Source organism: Oryctolagus cuniculus, chromosome 5, assembly GCF_964237555.1.
Source record: "Oryctolagus cuniculus chromosome 5, mOryCun1.1, whole genome shotgun sequence".
NCBI classification, from domain to species: domain Eukaryota; kingdom Metazoa; phylum Chordata; class Mammalia; order Lagomorpha; family Leporidae; genus Oryctolagus; species Oryctolagus cuniculus.
Window position 1 is genome coordinate 128,852,387 of NC_091436.1, and position 22,137 is coordinate 128,874,523.

A 22,137-nucleotide genomic window follows, 5' to 3' on the forward strand; every position below is an offset into this window, starting at 1 on the left:
TGGCATTTCCTTACCTGAAGCCGAGGCCTTTGTTCACCGGAGCAAGCTGAGTGGCCGGTGTTGGTGGATGGACACTCGGCAGCCTCGGTTGGGATAACACTTGTGTGGGATTGAGCCCTGGTGTGCTAACCTGGATTGGGTCTTTCCCCTGTGTTGTCTTCCCATACCCCTACCCTCACCACCCCAGTACACTACTTGCCTTGAAATCTTTGTCTCGGGGACAGCCTCAGCTGGTAGGGGGCGTGGTGACCCACATGAAGGTCTCTTGGCTGGGCACTGCCTGGCACAGCACCAGCCCAGGACGCCCACTCACATCTTGCACAGCGAGGTCACGAGGACCGGAGGGAGCTGCGGGCTTTCCTTGTCTATTGCTGTTCTCGCTGCTCCCTTCGCATCTCCTTGTGCACCCGCCTCTGTGCCGGAGGCTCCCTGGCAGGTAGATGGGAAGCTGGGATTGGAACCCCTGAGGCTTCATTTGGGGTTCACTGCATCCCGGATCATCACAGCCTTGGAGTCCTGACTCTCTGGTTCTGCAGTTCTCGAGGGTTAGCCCAGGCTGTGGGATGCATTAGTATTGATTCTGTTCTCAAATGGGGCCTTAGCCCCTGCCCCTTATTGACCTAAAGCCCTCAGGATCAGGAGCTGGGGCAGCTTCCTTTGAAATTCCCAGGGCACCACGCAGTGCTTACGTCTGTGTAAGCTGGAAGCTGTCCTCTGAGCCCCCGATTATAATTATAGCCACTGGGCGGGCACTGTGGCTCACTTGGTTAATCCTCTGCCTGTGGCGCCGGCATCCCATATGGGCTCTGGGTTCTAATCCCAGATGCTCCTCTTCCAGTCCAGCTCTCTGCTGTGGCCCATGCAGGCAGTGGAGGATGGCCCAAGTGCTTGGGCCCCTGCACCCACATGGGAAACCAGGAGGAAGCACCTGGCTCCTGGCTTCGGCTCGGCACAGAGCCAGCCGTGGTGGCCATTTTGGGGGTGAACCAACGGAAGGAAGACCTTTCTCTCTGTCTCTCTCTCTCACTGTCTAACTCTGTCAAATAAAATAAAATAAAATAAAATTATAGCCACTGCTTCCTGACCACCCTCCAAGTGCCAGGGGCTTCAGGTGTAGTAACTCATCAATCTTGAAAAGTGCCTATTGCCCCATTTTATGGATGAAGACACAGAGATTAGGAGAGCTGGGCAAACTGCTTCAAGAGGCACCCCCAGGGTTTTTCCTGCAATTGTCCATGGAGGCCGGGCTTGTGGGGCAGCCAGGCCGAGAGTTCTGGATCCCGGCTGCAAGACGAGAATGCCGGGGCCTGGAGAGGTGCAATGATGAGTTCTCCAAGTCACAGGGGATTCCGTAGCAGAGCTGGGATTGGAACTCAGGTTTCCTGCCTCCCAAGACTGTTAGGATGGGAGTCTGCGGAAGCAAACCCCTAGGGACTTCTTAGAGCCAATCCTCGTGGACTGATTACAGTAGAATTAAATCGTGGAGTGGATGATCGATTATCCAGGGTCCTGGCTTGCCTGGATGGCTGTGTGAGAAGAACCCTGGAGAGACAGAGAACATATGAACGGGCAGCTGAAGAGCAGGCACGGGAGTGCGTTTCTCTGGAGGAGCAAGCAGAGAAGCCCGTGAGGACGCCGGAGGGCGGTGCTTCCCACGCGGGATACACACTGTAGGAAGCGGTTTCCTCCATCTCGGGGTCCTTTTGTGATATCCTTTGTCCCGGCTTCACACTAGTTAGTGATTTTTCACTGACATGCAAGTACGAAGAAGGTCTAAAATTGTGGACTGAATTGTGAAGGCTTCTTTCCAAGTTAAGTCTCAGGCATTTTCTTTTGCCTCCATTTCAGTGTCCAAAATGCTAAAAGTATAAATAAAAAAAAGATAAAACCTCTTAAAAAAGGAAAAAGATGCACTGCCCCCCTTCCCCCCGACACCAGCAAGTGGCCGTGATAGATTCAGCCGTGCTGCCCTGTGAATGGAGAGCCAGGAGCCAGGACTTGGGGGAAGACGTTGGGTTGGAGGATACTCACACCTGCCGGTTCCCTCCGGCCTGTCGACCATGACATCGTCTCGTGAGCCAACTCCCTGAAAATGCCCTCTCCCCCATCTCTACGCCCAGGCTACCAGATCAGACCCTCTAGAGACCCCTGTTCACACAAGGACTGAAATCGATCCTTCCGGAGAGAGCGTTTGATTGTGTAGAGGAGAGAGTGGAGGGGGCTGGGTACTGAGTTGCAGAGGCTTTGGGGAGGGACAGCCAGGGGACAAATTCCGCCCAGTTCACAGCTGAGCAGATGGCACAGGACGAGCAGTCAGCGATTGCAGGTGGACTTGGTGATTGATGACCTCCGACAGAGTCCCATTTAGGTCCAGAAACAAGGTGCGAGGTGCTGACGGTCTGTTTGGTTTGGGATTGCAGCAATTACAATCAAACACACAGCCACACGGAGCAGGAGCCCTCTGCCGGCAGCTAGCATGGCCGTTGGGGTTCCACTTGGTAGCCGTAGCAAGCTTCAGTGAGCTTTGCTGGCTGCGAATCTTGCAAGGCCTCCACTGGAGGTGTGGACTGATCCGCTGGGATTCACGGGAGAGCCACACACCAGCCTCTTCCGGACGATTGAACAACCTTACAGGTAACTGTGAGTTCCGTGACAGCCTCACCCTCAACCTCCAAAGAGGAAGGGGGTTGAGGGCAGCGGGGTGAGATGTGGCTTCATGTCAGGGAGGCTGCGCCTCAGGGGTGAGACCCGGGGAAACAGATCAGGGCAGAGGCAGCGGTAGGACCAGAAGTCCACCTGTGCCCTCCGAGGCCCATCCCCGGGTCTGTCTGGCTCCCTGGTGTCTGTGGGGGCAAAGCTGATGTGTAGGTGTGCAGAGTGCAGGCCCTCAGCACCCAGGCAGGTGTGCCCACGGTGCTCCTAGGGAAGGCAGGGCCCTGGCCAAAGGCTTCAGCTGTGAGGACACCGAGGAAAAGCTCTCAGTTTCCCAAACTGGAGGAACCTAAAGGTAACTTAAACCCCATATTGTGATGCTGCCGCTCCCAGCACGACCAACGTGGAATGAGAGGACGTCACCATTGTTGTACCAGTGCAGAGCCAGAAATCGGCCTTAGAGTGCAACGTGGGTGAGCTCCCGTCCCTCAGCTGCTGCCGTCGCTTGGTCCATCACTTCTCTCCCAATCACCTCTGAAGATAATAATAATAATAATAAAAATGATAGGGCCAGTGCTGTGGCATAGCAGGTAAAGCCGCCACTTGTAGTACCAGTATTTCCTATGGGCACCAGTTTGAGTCCTGGCTGCTCCTCTTCTGATCCAGCTCTCTGCTATGGCCTGAGAAAGCAGCAGAAGATGGCCTAAGTCCTTGGGCCCCCACACCCACGTGGGAGACCCGGAGGAAGCTCCGGGCTCCTGGCTTTGGATCAGTGCAGCTCTGGCCTTTGTGGCCATTTGGGGAGTGAACCAGCAGATGGAAGACCCCTCTCTCTATCTCTCTCCTTCTCTTTGTCTGTAACTCTGCCTTTCAAATAAATAAATAAATTTTTTTAAAAATGGACATTTTAAGGTGCAATAAAATACAGAGAAAACCATAGCATGTGCTTATCACAATTTCACACTTGTTTACATCTTGTCATTTTTTGCTACATATATGAAACCTATATATTACGTATCTAGTCACTGTCGCTCCCCCTCTTCGTGGAGGAACGACACTAAACCCTGCCTAGGCTTCATATCCAAGTCACGGCACCATTATGTCGCTCCCCCTCTTCGCGGAGGAACGACACAGGACCCTGCGCTGTTCTTTCGTCTGCTCGGCCCTCCCCGGGTTTGCTGCTGGTTCTTCCCGGGTTGGCTACCATCCCTTCCACCTCCGTGGAAGGGCGGTTCCCCCTGCCACATTCCCCACTTCCGCGGGGGAGCGGCACACCGCCGGCCGGCTCTCTCGGGGGCTGCACAGGTGTTCCTTCAGATAGATGTTCCCCTTAGATGTTCCTGGTGCATGCCGTCCCTCTCCTCCTTTATAGTCCTCCTCCACCAATCCCAACTCGGCTGCCCACACGCCGAGTACGCTGCTCTCCTCCAATCAGGAGCAGGATCAGCTCCTGGAGGTCAGCACTCAAGTTGGCAAGAGGCAGCTGTGTAGAAGCTGTTTTCTTCTCTCCCAGCGCCATATTGTGGGAGAGCAGATGCATAGAATAAGTCTTAATTCCAGTAACTTAGTCCAGTCCGGGTTGCTCCCCACAGTCACTCCTGTCACCTAATGTCACATTGCTATTTTGTACACACTGCTATATGTGTATATACCTACTGTTATGTCTATGTCTAACCAATAAGTTCATGGAAAATGAAATTAAAAATAAATTTATTTTGTTGCAAAAATTCTTGAAACCCACACAGTTTTCTCTATGCGTTTTCCATGAACTTTGAAAATGTTATTTATTTTTCATTTTATTTGAAAGGCAAGAGGGAGAGAGAGATTGATTGATTCTTCCATCCACTGGTTCATTCCCACAAATGCCTCCAACAGGCAGGGCTGCACCAGGCTGAAGCCAGAGCTGGGAACTCCATCCAGCTCTCCCAGGCGGGTGGCAGGGACCCATGTACTCGAGCCATCACTGCTGCCTCCCAGGGAGGGCATCAGCACAGGGCGGGATCCGCAGCAAAGGAGCCAGGACTCAAACCAGACAGTGCGACAGGGGATGTGGCAACTCAGGCGGTGGGTGCCTTAGTCACTGCCCCATAAGCCCACCCCTCAGGAGCCTCTGGAAGCGCCCTCACATGCATTTCAAAGTGTTTGTGCACCAAACTACACACATCTTTTCAGCCGACTTTCCTTGAGCTTGAGGGAGTGTCTGTGGAAAACAGAATTAAAAGATCCTGCGCATGTTCTGTCGGCCTGCCGAAGCCTTCTGCACACGCACGTGTCCAGCATCATCCCGTGGCTGCACCGTGTCTGTCCCCGCCAGCACACATCGCTGCCCTACTCAATCTGCTCCCTCAGACTCGGTGCTGCACTCCGAAGTTGTGTCATCAGCCTGTGGCCATATTCATAAAAACAGATCGAGTTTACTTTTTAATTAAATTAATTTTAGGTCCACATCCTTCCCTCCCCTCCCCGCCCCCACTACTGAGAGCCTTTGTATTCCCTTGCAAGGGCTGCCATAGGGGCCTTTTTGGCACAGAAATCCTTTCCTGCCCGCCCTGGAGGCTGGGGGTGCGGGAGCAGAGTCAGCAGGGCTGCTTTCTCCCTTGGCTGGTCACCGGCTCTTCCCCCTGCATCTCCACATGGGCTTCCTCCTGTGCCTGCGCACGTCCGAGTCCTCATTGGCTCTTCACTCCCCAGTTGGCCGCAATGGCCGGAGTTGGGCCAATCCAAAGGCAGGAGCCAGAAGCTTCTCCTGGGTCTCCTGCGTGGGTGCAGGGGCCCAAGCACTTGGCCCATTTTCCACTGTTTTCCCAGGTGCCCTAGAAGGGAGCTGGATTGGAAGTGGAGCAGCTGGGATTCGAACCAGTGTCCATATGGGATGCCGGCACTGCAGGCGGTGGCTCAGTCTTCTATGCCACAGCACCGGCTCTGATTGCTGCTGCTGCTGCTGCTGCTGCTGCTGCTGCTGCTGCTTCTTCTTTTTTTGACAGGCAGAGTGGACAGTGAGAGAGAGACAGAGAGAAAGGTCTTCCTTTACCGTTGGTTCACCCTCCAATGGCCGCTGCGGCTGGCGTGCTGCGGCCGGCGCACCGCGCTGATCCGAAGGCAGGAGCCAGGTACTTCTCCTGGTCTCCCATGGGGTGCAGGGCCCAAGCACTTGGGCCGTCCTCCACTGCACTCCCGGGCCACAGCAGAGAGCTGGCCTGGAAGAGGGGCAACCGGGACAGAATCTGGCGCCCCGACCGGGACTAGAACCCGGTGTGCCGGCGCCGCAAGGCGGAGGATTAGCCTAGTGAGCCGCGGCGCAGGCCCTGATTGCTTCTTAAAAGGCCCTATCTCTCAGCACAGGTGCACTCTGAGGGCCTGGGGGTAAAGGACCTCAACAAAATGGGGGAGGGGAGGCAGGAGTCACTATTCAATCTCTAACATCTAGGTTCTCTCTCTCTCTCTGCCCACTTTCTCCTCTTCCTCCTCCTTTGCTGCTCCCTCCCTCTCTCACTGCTATAAAGCTGTAATGACCATCTTTGTCTATGACTCTGTGAACCCACGGGAGACAGTTACCCTGGGACAGACGCTGAGAAGAGGCAAATTGGAATGCTGATGCGATGGTGTGCACCCTGCAACCTTCTTGCCTGCTGGCAAGCCGCTTTCCAAAGCAGCCTGTGATCCAGGCTCTCACTGTGTGTTTCACGAGCCTTGGTGTTGCTGGCTTTAAAATCTTATCAATCTGATAGCTGTGAAATGACAACGTCTGTGGTCTCCATTTTAATTTTCCTGTTGCTACAGAAATCTCCCCCTTTTTCCTGTACCTAGTGGCTATCACGATTCCCAGCCTCCCAATCGCCTATTAGTGTCTTTGCCTGTTTTCCCAGTAGGTCATCCTTGCTTGATCAACAGCAGGTTTTCACGTGTTCTGCACAGCACTTTTTTTTTTTTTTTTGACAGGCAGAGTGGACAGTGAGAGAGAGAGAGACACAGAGAAAGGTCTTCCTTTGCCGTTGGTTCACCCTCCAATGGCCGCCACGGCCGGCACACCGCGCTGATCCGATGGCAGGAGCCAGGTACTTCTCCTGGTCTCCCATGGGGTGCAGGGCCCAAGCACTTGGGCCATCCTCCACTGCACTCCCTGGCCACAGCAGAGAGCTGGCCTGGAAGAGGGGCAACCGGGACAGAATCCGGTGCCCCGACCGGGACTAGAACCCTGTGTGCCGGCGCCGCAAGGCGGAGGATTAGCCTAGTGAGCCGCGGTGCCGGCTGCAGCACTTCTCAGTCACCTGCAGCCACTGCTTCTCCGGCCACTTTACTTCCATCGTCTCCATCTGCCAAGGTCTTGTCTTCAAAAGGATCTTCAGCCTCTTCCAGAGAACATAGCAGAAAACTCAGGCTCAGCATGGCCTCCCAGCCCCTGGCAGCCCAAGCCCCCAGCCTCACTCCCTCACCCATCTCCCCAGAGGTTCCCGCCGCCCAGGACCAGCCCAGCTCCGGGGATGTGCAGGGGCTTGCCCACTTCTCCTGCTTCCTGGAAAGGCCTGGCTGACAGCAGGAATCAGATTCAGCCTTTGGGCTGGGCCCCCCAGAGCCTCGGCAGAGACGCCCGATAGTTCGTACCGTTACCGCGGCACCTGCTGATCTCGCGAGATGGCTTGGTTAGTTCTGTCTCCTCGTCTACCGTGTGAGCTGAAAGCAAGCACTCACCGGCCGCCCTTACTCATCTTCATGTTCTCGATGCTGGTGCGTGGCAACTGTGCAATGTTTGCTGGATTTGAGTGTTTAAATCCTGGGATGTTCTTGAAAAGATTGCAATTGTTAATGAGTAGGCAGCAGTAATAGAATTGCTTAGCTCACCCTGTCTGTCTGAAATTCACTCATTATCCTCAAGGTCATAAACTCAGGTTCACAAAACAAACTCCGCTGAGTATATAATGAGAAGCTCACTGCTACGGCTGCACAAGGCCAAAGGGAGGGGCGGATCAGGAGAAAGCCCATCGTGAGTAAACACACAGAAGTGGTTGCCACCAGTGATGAAGCCACGCGGGGCTGTGGTCACAGAGGAGGAAGGTTGAGGACGAGACAATAGTTCTATTCTTCACTCATTAGCTCTCTGGGAGAGTACTGTTGGGCTCTGAGCACCACTCTTTAACGGGGGAAGGACAGCAACCAACTGGACTCCCCCCCCCAGGCAGGAGGGCCAACGGGGAGGTAGGGGACAGAGTCCATATCACCCTAGGAATGCTGACAAGCGTTGCTAGGGCTGTTTATCTGGAGGCTGGAAGGCACAGGGGCTGTCAGACGGTCTTCACGGGCTGTTTTGCAACAAGCAATAGAGCTGTCTGCTATGATTCCTGGAATGATCAGGACTGATGGACGGCATGTATGAAGAGATGGATTTCTGCCCGAGAGACTCAGATATTTTTAATACCCAGAGCACCAGAGCATGGTTTGGATGCTTTGGGGGAGCGAGGACCCTTCCAGCACACAGCAGGGCCACCAAGGCACAGCAAGGCTGACTGAGTTGGGATCACATGACCCTCAAGATCTTTTCCAAAGCTGAGCTTGTACCACCTTGGCAATCAGACGGCTCTAACCAGGGAACCAAATTCTTTTTTTTTTTTTTTAATATTTTCTTTATTTATCTGAGAGGTAGAGTTACAGACAGAGAGAGGGAAAGAGACAGAGGGAGAGGTCTTCCATCCACTCGTTCATGTCCCAAATGGCTGCAACGGCTGGAGCTGGGCTGATCTGAAGAGCTTCTTCCAGGTCTCCCATGTGGGTGCAGGGGCCTAAGGACTTGGGCCATCTTCCACTGCTTCCCCAGGCCATAGCAGAGAACTGGATCAGAAGTGGAGCAGCCGGGACTCGAACTGGCACCCTTATGGGATGCTGGTGCCGCAGGCGGAAGCCTAGCCTACTATGCTACAACGCTGGCCCCAGGAACCAAACGCGTAAAGCACCTTTGAGTGTTGTGAAAGGAAAGGGTCTCTTGGATGGGCAGGACCCTTGACTGACAGTGTTTCAGTGCCCAGCACCAAGACCTGGGGGCATCGAGAGCCAATCCACAGTTACAGGAAGTCCTGGCCAGCACAGCGTGCTTCCCTCCTCCGGCGACCTTCTCCGATCTCTTGGAGCTTCTCTCCTGTGCAGTGGCCAGATACGAGGCTAACGGTCCTCACACTTTAATGCCCACTAAAAATCATCTGGCAGGCTTTCCCAAATCGCTGACTCCTGGCCTCTAGGGGTGGGGCCTACAGGGTGTCACCCAGGTGCCAGCCACTAAGCAAACGGCATTTTCGTGACCTGGGTATATTGGTCTGGGGGTTGGCAGACAGGTGTGTAAATCAGAGCTGATGTGATCCCACGAGACAATGTGGGGCAGAGCCTGGTGCTCTTTGTTATCGTTGGAGATACCTTTAGGGCTGAGGTTGCCACAGGAGGATAGAAGCAAAGCCAAAATGTAGGAAGATGGAGCTGAGATTGGGAAAAACCTTTTCTAAGGATTCAATTGGAACCCCCAATCCCAAAATACCGGGAGCTAGTCTATTCCTGGGCTTTGTGATGCTCTGAACTGATGACTTGTGTCTTCTGCAGGAGTCCGTTTGAGTTGGCTTTGCTGTCACCTGAGCACCAGTCTTTGTCCACAGCTGGACTGGGGTGGGCTGGAGGCAGAAGCGCGCTTCTCTTGTTGGTGTGTGCCTCTGCAAGGGGCCCAGCTGCCACCCCAGCCCCGGGTATCGACATCTATTTATCGTGCATTGAGGATCTGCCAGGTACCAAAGGTTCTGCCAGAGGATTTAAGAGATAGGCAAAGGCCCAGATTTGGTCCTTCGCCTTCAAGACAAAATGAGCAAGAGGAGCTGGGGCAAGAGCCAAGTGAGTGGGGGGCAAAGGAACTGCATCCAGTCAATGCGACCTGGGTTGCTCAGGGAAAGTTTCAAGGACAAGGGGGCTTGGCCACGGCCTTCAGGAGAGTGTGAGTGCCAGAAAGGAAAGAGGCTTTTGGGGGACTGACGTTGTGGCAAAGCCGGTTAAGTTGTTACCTGGCGCTAGCATCTTATATCAGTGTCAGTCCAAGTCCCGGCTGCTCTACTTCCGATCCAGCTCCTTGCTAATGTTCCTGAGAAAGCAGCAGAAGATGACCCAAGAGTTTGGGCCTCTGCCATCCCCGTGGGAGCCCTGGGGCTCCTGGCTCCTGGGTTTGGCCTGGTCCACCCCTGGCTGTTGCAACCATTTTGGGAGTGAACCAACGGATAGAAGATCTCTTTCTCTCTCTCTCTCCCCCTGCCATAACTCTGTCTTCCAAAAAAAATAAATAAATCTAAAAAAAGAGGCTTTATGGAGAGCTGGAACACCATTTCTTAGCACCTTATGTAAGCTATGAGCAGCAAAAGGACCAAATAAGGACCAAATAATCAAATTAAAATCTACATAATGATACATGTTATGAATTGGCTGATATAATTATCCAGACAGATGTGTCTGGCAGAAAAATGAAAGGAAAAAAACTGTAGGTGCCCAAGAAGCCGAGACCTTTGGGGTTACTAATACACTAACCCTAAATGGTTACAGTGACATTAAATGCTTAATTGGATAATTTCCATGCTTTGAAAGTTGTAGGTCATCTGGGTTTCTGTGGCTTTGCAGGTTAATTACTGGGCTAATGCTGCAACAGGGCTTGCCTCCTCTCACATGATGGTGTGTTCCAGCTTCACAGCATCTCTCTTACTTTACCAGGAAAATGGGCAGAGAGTTAACCATGGACCATGCCCTGTGCTCATCCTTGTTTGTAGAACGAAGTCTACAAGGGTCCTAGCATCAGGCCTACCCTTCTGCCTTCAGGCCTGGAGGCCTCCACTCCAACACCACCGAGAACTCTGGGACAGAAGCTGCACATGGTCCTTTCCAGCTCTTGCCCAGTGCCTTCGGGTCCCTCCTCGCTCTGGGTGGAACCTGGCAGACCCTCGCTTCTCTTGTTTCTATTTGATCTATGCAGTTAGTTCACAAGGTCCTTGGGGAAAAGAGCCTCACGTTGTGTCAACAGTATATCTCCTCCACACTCTAAAGACACATACTGGGGGCCAGGGTTGTGGTGTGGTGGGTAAAACCACCACCTGCAACACTGGCATCCCATATGGGCGCTGGGTCGAGTCCCAGCTGTTGTGCTTCTGATCTAGCTTCCTGCCAATGCACCTGGGAAAGCGGTGGAGGATGGCCCAAGTGCTCAGGTACCTGCTTCCACAGGGGAGACCTAGAAGCAGCTCCTGGCTCCTGGCTTCTGCCTGGCCCAGCCCTGGTCTTTGAGGTCATCCAGGGAATAAACAAGCAGAAGGAAGATATCTCTCTCTGTCTCTCTCTCCCTCTAACTCTGCCTTTCAAATAAATAAATCTTTTAAAAAAAAGAAAGCCTCACCCAGAGCTTTGCACACGGTGGTCTCTCCGGGTGCAGCTCCATCAGTGTGTGAGTTTATCAACTTAGTTCTGCCTTTACAGTTTGGAAATCCATCTTTCTCCTGGCTGCGGGTGAAAGTCACACCAGGAGTTGGGGTCATAGAGTGAGGTCTCTCCCTTGCTCCCATCACCTTCCCACTTTCAGGTGGGCCCCTGGGAGCCCCCACTCCCACGGATCTCCCTTTAGTCATGGTCCCCCAGGTCCTTGGATACACACAAGCATGTCCTTTATCTGCGGTCATTGTCAACTCTCCAAGAAGACTTCCCGAAAGAAGAATAAGTCACTCTTGCTCATATGTCAAAGATGCCACCCCCAGCAGGGGCTGAAAGGAGAAGGAGCAAAAGACACACATACCCCTATCCTGCCCCAGAAATCAAGTGCAAAGCCATGAAAAGGCTCCCTGAGCAAACAGCCACGCTTCCAATAGTCTACCTCTGATGTCAGAAGCACTACTGCACGTTAAACCAACGAGCCTTTCACCTGTCGCATGGAGCTGCTGTCGCTTATCATTACTTTGGTGTGAATGAGTATGCACAGGCTTTCAGGTGTGCAGATGGTGAGGAGGAGGAGGAGGGCTACAGCAGCACATGGGAGCACTCCCCAGTGTACACGGTTGTAGCGGAACCTTCCAAAGAATCAAGGTTGGGTCAAGGGTACGGCGTGCCTGGAGGTCACAGAGGGTGAGGTAGGGGGCAGGCAGGAAGAATGTGGGGGAGCATCTTTGTAAAACATGTATTCAATTCTTTAATTTTATTTGAAAGGCAGAGAGAGAGAGAGAGAGAGAGAGAGTGTTTCCATCCGCTGGGTCACTCCCCAAAGGCTTGCAACAAGCGGGGCTGTGCCAGGCTGAAGCCAGGAGCCTGGAGCTCCATCCAGATTTCCCACGCCGATGGCAGGGACTCACATCCTTGGGCCATCACCTGCTGCCTCCCTGGGTGTAGAATAGTGGGAAGCTGGAGCTGGGGCCTGGACCAGTCCCTCCAGTGGGAGATAGGCGTGGACCAAGTGAAGCATCAACTGCTGTGCCACATGCCTGCTCCTACGGGAACATTCTTAGAGTCAGCCTGAGTTTGGAGTTGGGGGAGCAGCTGAGCCCTGAGCCCTGGGTCAGCAGCCTCAGGGACGTGTGCCTTCACTTTTCCCATGTGGGTAGCATTTAGGGAGGATCACTTATCAGCCAAACTGGCATGCTTCAGGGGGAAATGTCTACACTGGGACGTCAGGCAAGCCTGGGTCTATGATCACCTTAGCAACATCTGCAGGGCTTCGTGTAGGATGGAGATCAACACTCCGCTCACGGCAGACACCGGCAAGCACGGTGCAGAACCATGACAGCCATCATGGAAGGAAACAGCGCCTTTTTTTTTTTTTTTTTAATCTATTGGTCACTGTGCTAAATGCTTTTGGTGACTCATTTAATCCTTCCTATAATTATGGATATAACTAATGGTAAGTTATACATGATATATTCATATGCACCTTGTATACATATAACTGGTGTGATAATGGGTAGCCCCTTACACAGGTCTAAGTGAAAACTTGCCCAGCAACACATGATTGGGCAGACGTAAAGGCAGAGGCAGAGTTCCAAGGGAGGCTGACTGGCTCCCAAGCAAGGCTCTTACGTGTGGGGGTAGGGGGAGGAAGAGAGCGGTGCTGAGGCGTGAGGGTGTCCAAGCAAGGAGGAAGACTTCCACATGGGGGACCCAGGAGAGGCTGCCTGGTAAAGGAGGCAGCCAGTCTACTCTGGGGAAAAACAGGAGAGGACCTTCTGGTCGAAGAAAACCGTAGGACCAGAAACACAGAAGCAGGAAGACCTTGGGCACGTCTGGAAATGGGCAGGATTAGGCCGTGGCCTGGGTATCCTGGAATTAACAATTGCTAACAATTATTGAGGGTTTACTAGGGATGACGTCTTGTGATCATTACAGCAACTTTACAAAGTTGCAACTATGTTCCCCCACCCACCCATTATACAGATAAGGAGACTGTGGCTTAGGAGATTAAACAACGGGCTGCCAGTCCATCAGCTGGGAAAAAGAGGCACTGGGAAGCCCATCCTGGCAGGCTAACTCCAGAAGGCACCCTCTGGCTCCTTATCCCTACCACTGCTTATGTTGTGTGACACAGGACACTGCAGTGGGAACTCTAGCTGGGTAAGGGAGTAGGAGAGGAAGAAGAGAAGGGCTATGCTGGGGGTCACGTTGGCTTTTGATCTGTTGGAGGGAGGAGTGTTAGTGGTTGTGTCCAGCCTCCAACTCTCACTCATGCACGCTGGCACTTTCTCCAGAAGCCTACTGTAGGGTCTTCCTCTTTATAGAAACGAACGAGACTCAGGAGCCAGGGATTCCGGATATTAGGATACGGAGAGATTGGCCGCTCCTCCTGCCGGGGAGGAAGTCAGACGAGCTCGCACCATCCCAGCCTTGGAAGCGGCTGGGGGTCACTGTTCTCCACCTCTCCTGGGGGTTCTGGTTTCCTCCAAGCGCCCGACGAGCAGTGGGAGAAGGTGAAGGAGGAACCGAACCCGAGGTCTGTCCAATCATCTGGCATAGGCTTCCTGCCGGAAGCTGCACTTCTCTAACCAGAGAGAAGCCTGGTGCCGGTCCCCCAGTGAGCTGGCAGAGCCCTGCCAGCCCCTGGGATGGGACGGGATGGGAGGGACTCCGGGGAATGGGGCTGTGTTCCTCCTGTCCCCCCAGGGCTGCACATGCGCAGCCAGCGCCCTAGGGCAGTGAGAGGGGTGGCGCTCAGCGGGCACAGACGGCCAGGATTCTCAGAGCAGGGAGCGAGGTCTGATCAGCTAGCCTGTCTTTCCTGTGGGAGTCAGCGCTTGCCTTGGGACACTGCATACTCACGGATCAGTCACGATGGAGCTCAAGAAATACAAATTCCCAAAGATTCCAACTGATGGTTTCCCACCATTCCCACGCTGTGCCCACGCTGCTCCAGCTTACCCTGGTTTTCCATCACGCCTTAAAGAGACACTTCAACCTTGCATTTATGTATTCCACAAATAATTAACACATGCCTCCCGTGTGAGGGAGCAGCTTGCTGGTGAGGATCAGTGGTGAAATCATGGACCCCACCTCCTCTCTCCTGGAGCCTGTGATGTGGACGGAGTGCATGGTGGGTAAGGCTGCCACCTGCAGTGCTGGCATCCCATATGGGCGCCGGTTCGTGTCCCAGCGGTTCCACTTCCAATCCAGCTCTCTGCTATGGCCTGGGAAAGCAGTAGAAGATGGCCCAAGTGCTTGGGCCCCTGCCCCTGCGTGGGAGATCTGGAAGAAGCTCCTGGCTCCTGACTTCGGATCAGCTCAGCTCTGGCCATTGCCGTCATCTGGGGAGTGAACCAGTGGATGGAAGACACCTCTCTCTTTCTGTCTCTCCTTCTCTCTCTGTGTAGCTCTTTCAAATAAATAAATAAATCTTTAAAAAAAAATCACAATGAAGCCCGAGACCTGTAGCTCAGTGCCGAAGGCATCCAAACTACCAGCGTGCAGACCTGCTCCGAGTAAACACGCCTGCCTATGTGTTTTCTCTTGAAAACTTTGGGTTTAATGTCCTTGTGTCCAAAAGGCCACTCCTAGTGCTATTATAATTCTCAGCGGTGGCAGCCAATCTTTTCGCTGGGCAGATGTAGTTGCCCCCAGTGCATGATAAATTCCAGCCTGTTTCCTGGAGCATTTCAGGAGACGCTGCGTGGTGAACCCAGAGAGGCTGAGCTCAAGACCCCACTTTTCCCAGCCTGGTGCTTAAGCAGCTGTGAGTGGCACCAGCAGCTGCTCACTTGCATCCTTTGGAGGCCGGCACCAGGGACCCAGTCAGGGGCTCGGCCGTCCGCCTGCCCACCTTTCCTATAAATCTAGCGGGGATGGCTAAGGGTCTTCTGTCCCCTAACAACATGGGAACTAAACGGCGCGTCTCACCTGGCCTGATGTTGGAGGAGGGCAGCCGGCCCTTCCCCATGCCCCTTATTCCATGAGGCGACAACCCGAAGTCCAGTCTTCACTGAACATTTTTCAGAGTGCCTTCAAAGAGGGACTCGCTGAGGTTGTTTTTGCAAGAGCCACCGCAGGGAGAAGCCTGCCCTTCCTCTCCATGCCCTCAGGGCTCTGGGAGCTGAAGCCATCCCAACTCCAAGCCCTCCTCCCACACACGCAGGTGGGCTCACTGCTCCCAGTTGCCACCCACCGCACTACTGCACAGCCAGCAAAGACTGTAGGCAAGTCCCCGGGAGCCGCGGAATCCTGGTGCGCCTCAGTTTCTTTCTCTATAGAGTGGGCACAATCGTCTTCTCTATCCCTAGTGGTGCTTGAAGATGAAACGCGTTAAGCGGCGAGTGAGCAGCATGGTGCCCGGCAAGGCGCCCGCGCTTGTCAACCAGCGTGGGTGGTGTCGCCGGTGTTGTTACTCACAGCGTCCTAGGAGCCTTGCCTTTGGAGCCGATGGAAGCTCAAGCCTGTGCACTTCTCCTTGGCATTCACATTTCTCTCTCTCTTGTGCTAGATAGGAGTGGGGGGGGGGGGGAGGTTGCTTCCCACCCTAAGGAATGCATCTTAGAGCTGCCTCCTCATCTGGTCTGTTGAGATAATAGAAACAGCTACCCAGGACTGCGCCCCGCGACTGTGTCTCACCCTTGTCACCTTGACTTCTTACAACGGCCCTGGGAGGCAGGAGCTGTTATCTCTGCTTTACAGGCGAGGCAACTGGGGTGTCCAGAGATGCACGGGGCCCAAGGCCACTTAGCTGGAAAAAACCAGAGCCCGGGCTGCAAGCCTCCATCCGATGTTTCTGCAGTGCCGGTTTGCTCCAGGATGCCCACGTCAGTTCCTGCCACCATCGCATGTCCCCTGGCTCCTAGCGGCAAGTCACCCACAAGCGGCAGGTGCACAGAACTTCCTGTGCCCCTGTCCAGGCCACTCTGAGAGCTACGCAGCCCCCAGAGGTCCCGACAGAAGCTGGTGAGGACAAGCCCGCATAACCGGTGCGGAGGGACCCTGGAGAACAGGAGCCACTGAGGGCATCAGGCTCATAGCGGAGGCAGGAGAGCAAGTCGGGACTCGCAGGGACTCTGCAGCTAGACTCCCTTGGGGGGCAGGGCCAGCGCCGCCAGCTTCTCCTTCATGAACGGTGGATCGAGGGCCAGGGTGGGCTGAGCAGAAGCTCCCTCCGCCCTCCTCCGGCCCGACCACCAGGGCCCACTCGGCCCCCACTTCCTGCACATGCGCGCTGCGGAAAGTCCCGCACGCGTTGCCAAGGAGCCCCCCCCCCCCGCATCTATTTTAAAACTTTGATAAGCTTTCTGTTTAATGTTTTAAAAGGTTATGTTCTAAAGAGGGCCGTGGTTAAGTAAATTAAGGCGCATCAAGCTGACGGCACTTTAAGCAGCCATTTAAAGCGATAATTATGACGCTTGTGTAGCAACACGGAAAGGCTGATGGACTAATCAAACGAAGAAAACAATTGGATGACACTGTGATTGCCACGAGTCAAAACCGCAGACCTCTGAGCAAACCACGGGGATGTCATGGCCTTCCTTTTCCTTCGTTTATGGTTGTCATATTGTTTTTTATAATAAATAAGTCAAGAACAGAGGGTGCCATTGGAATCATGATTTTATAATAATAATAATAATCATATACAAAGCAGAGAAATGCTTATCTTCCACCTGCCCTGCAATTCCGATGCCCCGTTTGGAACACCCTCTAGGGCCTTGGGTAATGGCTCACTCTGGGGCCCTGTTTATGTCATGTTAATAACTGTGGGAAGAGCAGCATTACCTTCCCCTGCCCCTCCCCCTCGCGGTTCTAGATCCTGAGAGGGGCCAGCTCTCAGAGGGAAGGGGCTTGAATCTGATGCTTCCTCTGCCTCTGAGTGGGGAAGGGAGATGGGGGGGGGGGTGAGTCAGGGACACAGACTCAGAAGGAAGCTGTGTATTTTAAAAAATTTAATTGTTTATTTAAAAGGCAGAGAGATGGAGAGAGCGAGCGCGAGCGAGAGCTCTCCCAATCCACTGGTTTTCTCCCTGAATGCCCGCAACAGCTGGGGCTGGGCCAAGCCAAAGCCAGGAGCCCAGCACTCCGTCCAGGTTTCCCACGTGAGTGGCAGCGGCCTGAGTACTTGAGCTGTCAGCTGCTGCCTCCCCGCGTGTGCGTTAGCAGGGAGCTGGAATCCACAGCAGAAGCGGGAGCTGACGCCGAGCAGGCTGAGGTGGGGTGCAGGAGCGGCGAGCGCTGTCTTAGGGAGCTGCTTTATCTTCCCACCTGCGTGACTTCTGGAGGGAGAGCAGGGAGCAGGGAGCAGGTGCTCCTACCTACCCAGGAGACGAGAGACTTGAAGAGCCTTGGGCGGGATGAGGCTGGCCCCGGATGCCAGTCCAGTCCAAAGGGCACAGGTGCAGAAGGAGATTAGAGTTTCTCTGGGGATCTCAAACAGGAGGAAGGAACAGATTGCTAGTCAACGGGCACAATACTGGCTGTAACTTGGTGCTCCTGGTAGCGCATCAGGTGCCTTCTCTGGGGAGGCGGGGCCAGCCTCTTTCCCCTCCGGAGTTCCAGCGCTGTTTGCTGTACGAAGTGCTTCAAGAACTTCACAGAAAATGGAATTAAAAGTAAGTTAATTTTGCTGCAGAAAAAATTGAAATCCATGCACATGAGGGGTCTTTCAAAAGTTAATGAAAAAACTATGCATGGATTTCAAATATTTTTGCAGCAAAGTAGACTTTCAATGTTACTTTCCATAGACTTTGGAAGCCCCCTTGCATCGTTACCTGTTTGCAACTTCAAGGGTGCACAGCTTCTTCTAGACCTGCCGGATGCAACAGCTCCCACCCACAGCCTCTTCTCCTCCCTCCCACAGCCTTCCTAGTTGCTCTCTATGCTGATTAAGACAAGGCCTGGCTCCCTCTGTCTCTTCTGGCTGGTCTCAAGGTCACGTGACCCCTTCCTTCTTCGTCACCTCCAGCTTCTCTCTCTCTGAGAAACTGCATCTTAGGAAGACTTTCTGGCTGGAGTAAGCAAGGTGACCAACCAGGAAAGATCCAGGGCTCCAGCTGTGCCATTACCCAGAGCAAACCCTTCCTGAAGCTGGAGTTATTCTCTTTTCCCAGCAATGTTGGGGCCTCAGGGGATTCAAAAAAAACGACCTCCAGCCCTTCCAAGCCTCACAGCCAACAGGCCCAGGTTTCCATGGGTCTGCAAGCGAAGTGGCGAGGACCCCATGACAGCTGACTCTGCTTCCTCTGTCCTGACTCACGTGCACGGAGGCACAGAACAGGGACCCCAGGTGTGATGTGGGCCAGCACTTGAATGTCACGGCAGAAGCCAGACCAGGAGGCAGATGGACTGACGCGGCCCACAAAGAGTTTCTGGGCCATTTGCCACTTGCGTTTCTGTGTTCCCACCTATAAATCTGTTCACTTGCCTTGGCATTTATGTGGCTTCAGAAGGCTATTATCTTGCCAGCGTTGTTCTCCGGCATTGACATTATCTCTTAATTACACAATTACTTTGTTATGTACTGTAGACCTAGTAATAAAATATTTGAAGTGTTCAAGCCCAGACAGGATTTTCAAAAATATGCTTTGAGTCAAAGCATCTTGCAAATATCACTACTAAGTGTCATAGCCAGAAGAGACCTCTACTCGTGCCCCATTAGCAGGAGGGAGAGACTTAAGACCCCAGGGACCAAAGGGCCTGCTGTTGGCCAGGTCCTTAGGATGACTGGCGCCCAGGAGAGCCCGCCTCAGATCACACAGCACCTGAGCAGAGAGGCGGAGCCTGAGGTCAGATTGGCAGCTCCCAGATCACAGGTTTTCCTGCCTACGCTCTTCCCCAGAGGGCAGTCCAGGTCAGACACTCACCATCCACTCGGGGAGCCCACACCCAAAGAACTGGCTTACTCTCAGAGTCAGGTCCTACTTCTCATGTCCCAGGGCCATGACAAAGTCCCGCTCCCCACTGCCGTTGGGCTAAATCTCCTTCCTTGTTAAGGAAGTGTGTCTCCAAGAAGCTCCTAGATATTAAGAAGCAAATGGTCACCTGGCACATTTGAGCCATTAGCAATAATCTGTCATTAAGGAAGGGACTTCAGCCCAAGGGAACAGCACACAGGATGAGGGTGAGGCCGAAGTGGGTACCAGAGCTGGGACATGAATGAGGGAGTTTTTGAAACTGGGAGCAGTGTGACAGTGGAGGGATATCCAAAGAGAGAGGACCAACCCTTTGATGAAGTTCACCTGCTTCCCTTTACGCGTGACCCAGGGCTCGGGGAGAAACGGCCCACGCTGGGTGTGACGCCTCTGAGCTTGCGGGCGGCTGCAGGGTGCTTCCGTCAGTCTCAGCGGAGGAAACTTCCTTACCATCCATCTGTAGTGGGATGAGCTGTGTCCCCCAAAAGACACGCGGAAGTCCTAACCCCTGATACTGGGTGTCGCTCCCCGTCTTCGTGGAGGAACGACACAGGACCCTGCGCTGTTCTTTCTGTCTGCTCGGCCCTCCCCGGGTTTGCTGCTGGTTCTTCCCGGGTTGGCTACCGACCCTTCCACCTCCGTGGAAGGGTGGTTCCCCCTGCCACATTCCCCACTTCCGTGGGGGAGCGGCACACCGCCGGCCGGCTCTCTCGGGGGCTGCACAGGTGTTCCCCTTAGATGTTCCTCTTAGATGTTCCTCGTGCATGCTGTCTCTCTCCTCCTTTATAGTCTTCTTCCACCAATCCCAACTCTGCTACCCACACGCCGAGTACGCTGCTCTCCTCCAATCAGGAGCAGGTCCTACAATTTATTGGTTGAACTGGAGGCAGCTGTGTAGAAGCTGTTTCTCCCTTCTCAGCGCCATATTGTGGGAGAGCAGATGCATAGAATAAGTCTTAATTCCAGTAACTTAGTCTAGTCCGAGTTGCTCCCCACACTGGGTACAAGGGATCGCCAACAAGTTCACACAAAATGCAGGCTGCAAAATGATCTTGTATGGACTTCAACATTTGTTGCACCAAAATAAGTTTATCCTTTAATTCCCTTTCCCATAAACTTTTTGAGGTTCCCTTGTAGGTAACCTTACTTGGAAATAGAGTCTGCAGTGGTATCACCACATGAAGGTGAGGTCTCACTGGGTTAGGGTGGACCCTAAATCTAGTAACTGGAGTCTTTGTAAGAAGAGCGAAATTTTTGCAAACCAGGCGATGTCTATGTGATGACAAAGGCAGAGATCAGTGGCGCTGGCGGCGTGCTGCCGTGGGTCAAGCTGCTTGCCCAGACAACATGACGTAGTGGTGCGCTGGTTCAGTGTCCCAGCTGCCCCATGTCCCATCCAGCTTCCTGCTAACGCACCTGGGAAAGCAGCAGATGCTGGCCTATGTGCTCGGGCCCCTGCACCCACGTGGGACACCCATGTGGAGTTCCTGGCTTCTGGCTTCAGCCTGGCCCACGCACCTGACTATTGTGGCCATTTAAGGAGTCAACCAGCAAATGGAAGATCTCTCTCTTTCTCCATCTCTGTCTCTGTCTCTCCCTCTCTCTGTTACTCTTTCAAATAAGTAAGTAAATAAATACATAAATCTTTAAAAAGGCAGAGGTTGGACTGATGTCTCTGCAAGCCAGGGAGGGCCAGGGAGTACAGAACCCCCAGGGTTTCCCGGGGTGGGGCACATCCAGCCAGATGAAATCCATAAAATCATTTGGTCTGACCCTGCCAAGGCAACCACAGCTGAGACAATTCAATAAATTGGTAGCAGGCTAATTTTTATTGATAATTTTGTATAGCTCCCAAATGAATATAAATATCTAGAGGCCCTGGGCAGGAAAAAGGTTCTCATCCCTGGAAGGCAGGATCCTGCTCTAGAGCCTTCAGGGCGAACGCTGCTGGCTCCTTGGTCTCTTAGACTCCAGAGCTGCAAGAGACTTCACTCTTCTGTTGTAAGCCTATGAGCCAGGAGCCAGGTGCTTCCTCCTGGTCTCCCATGCGGGTGCAAGGCCCAAGCACTTGGGCCATCCTCCACTGCTTTCCCAGGCCACAGCAGAGAGCTGGACTGGAAATGGAGCAGCTGGGACTCGAACCAGCGCCCATATGGGATGCCGGCACTGCAGGCATCGGCTTTACTGGCTACACCACAGCACTGGTCCCTCATTTTATTTTTAAAGATTTATTTATTTACTTTGAAAGAGTTACAAAGAGAGAGGAGGGGGGAGAGAGAGAGACAGAGAGAGAGAAAGAGACAGACAGATATAAATATATCTTTCACCTGCTGGTTCACTCCCCAGATGGCCACAATGGCCAGGCTGAAGCCAGGAGTCAGGAGCTTCATCTGCATCTCCCTCCTAGGTGCGGGGGCCCAAACACTTGGGCCATTTTCCCTTGCTTTCCCAGGCCATTAGCAGGGAGCTGGATTGGAAGTTGAGCATCTGGGACTTGAACCGGTGCCCACGTGAGATGCTGGCATCTCAGGCTGTGGCTTTACCTGCTACGCCGCAATGTGTACGTCCAGGTCCTTTTAGAAAGCCGTTAAGTCCACCTAGCAGAGCAGAGTTCTCTTACAGACCTTTACAGTGGGCATCGTGGCAGAAGAGCCTTTGCTGCTGCTGACCGCTAGGGGGCAGATGTCAGATGCTGAAGCTCCTCCTTGAGGGGAAGGCAGACGCTCCTTAGTTGGTGCAGTTTGCGGAGTGGTCCTAGGGGCTTGGTGTCGTGCCTGCTTCCCCACACTGCGGTTCTCAGGTCAGGAGACACGGCCAGCGTGCCTTGTGGAAGTCCCCGGTGATTCAGGTGCACACCCAAGATTGAGACGCGCTGGCTTAGGACCGGAGATCAGCTAAGGCCACGGAGGGACTCCCCAGGGAGCCTTGGCCGCTGCAGCTGCTGTGGCCATGCCCCGGATGCGTTCATTCGTAGACTCTTGGGGGGTGGACCCCAGGAACCCACATTTTTATTCTTACTCTCTTGGTGATTCTAATATGCAGTGAAAGCTGAGACCCACTGACCTAGAGGAATAGTCCCGAGTTATTTGGAGCTTAAAAATTGTAACAAATACTGATTTAATTGGTCTGAGTGAGG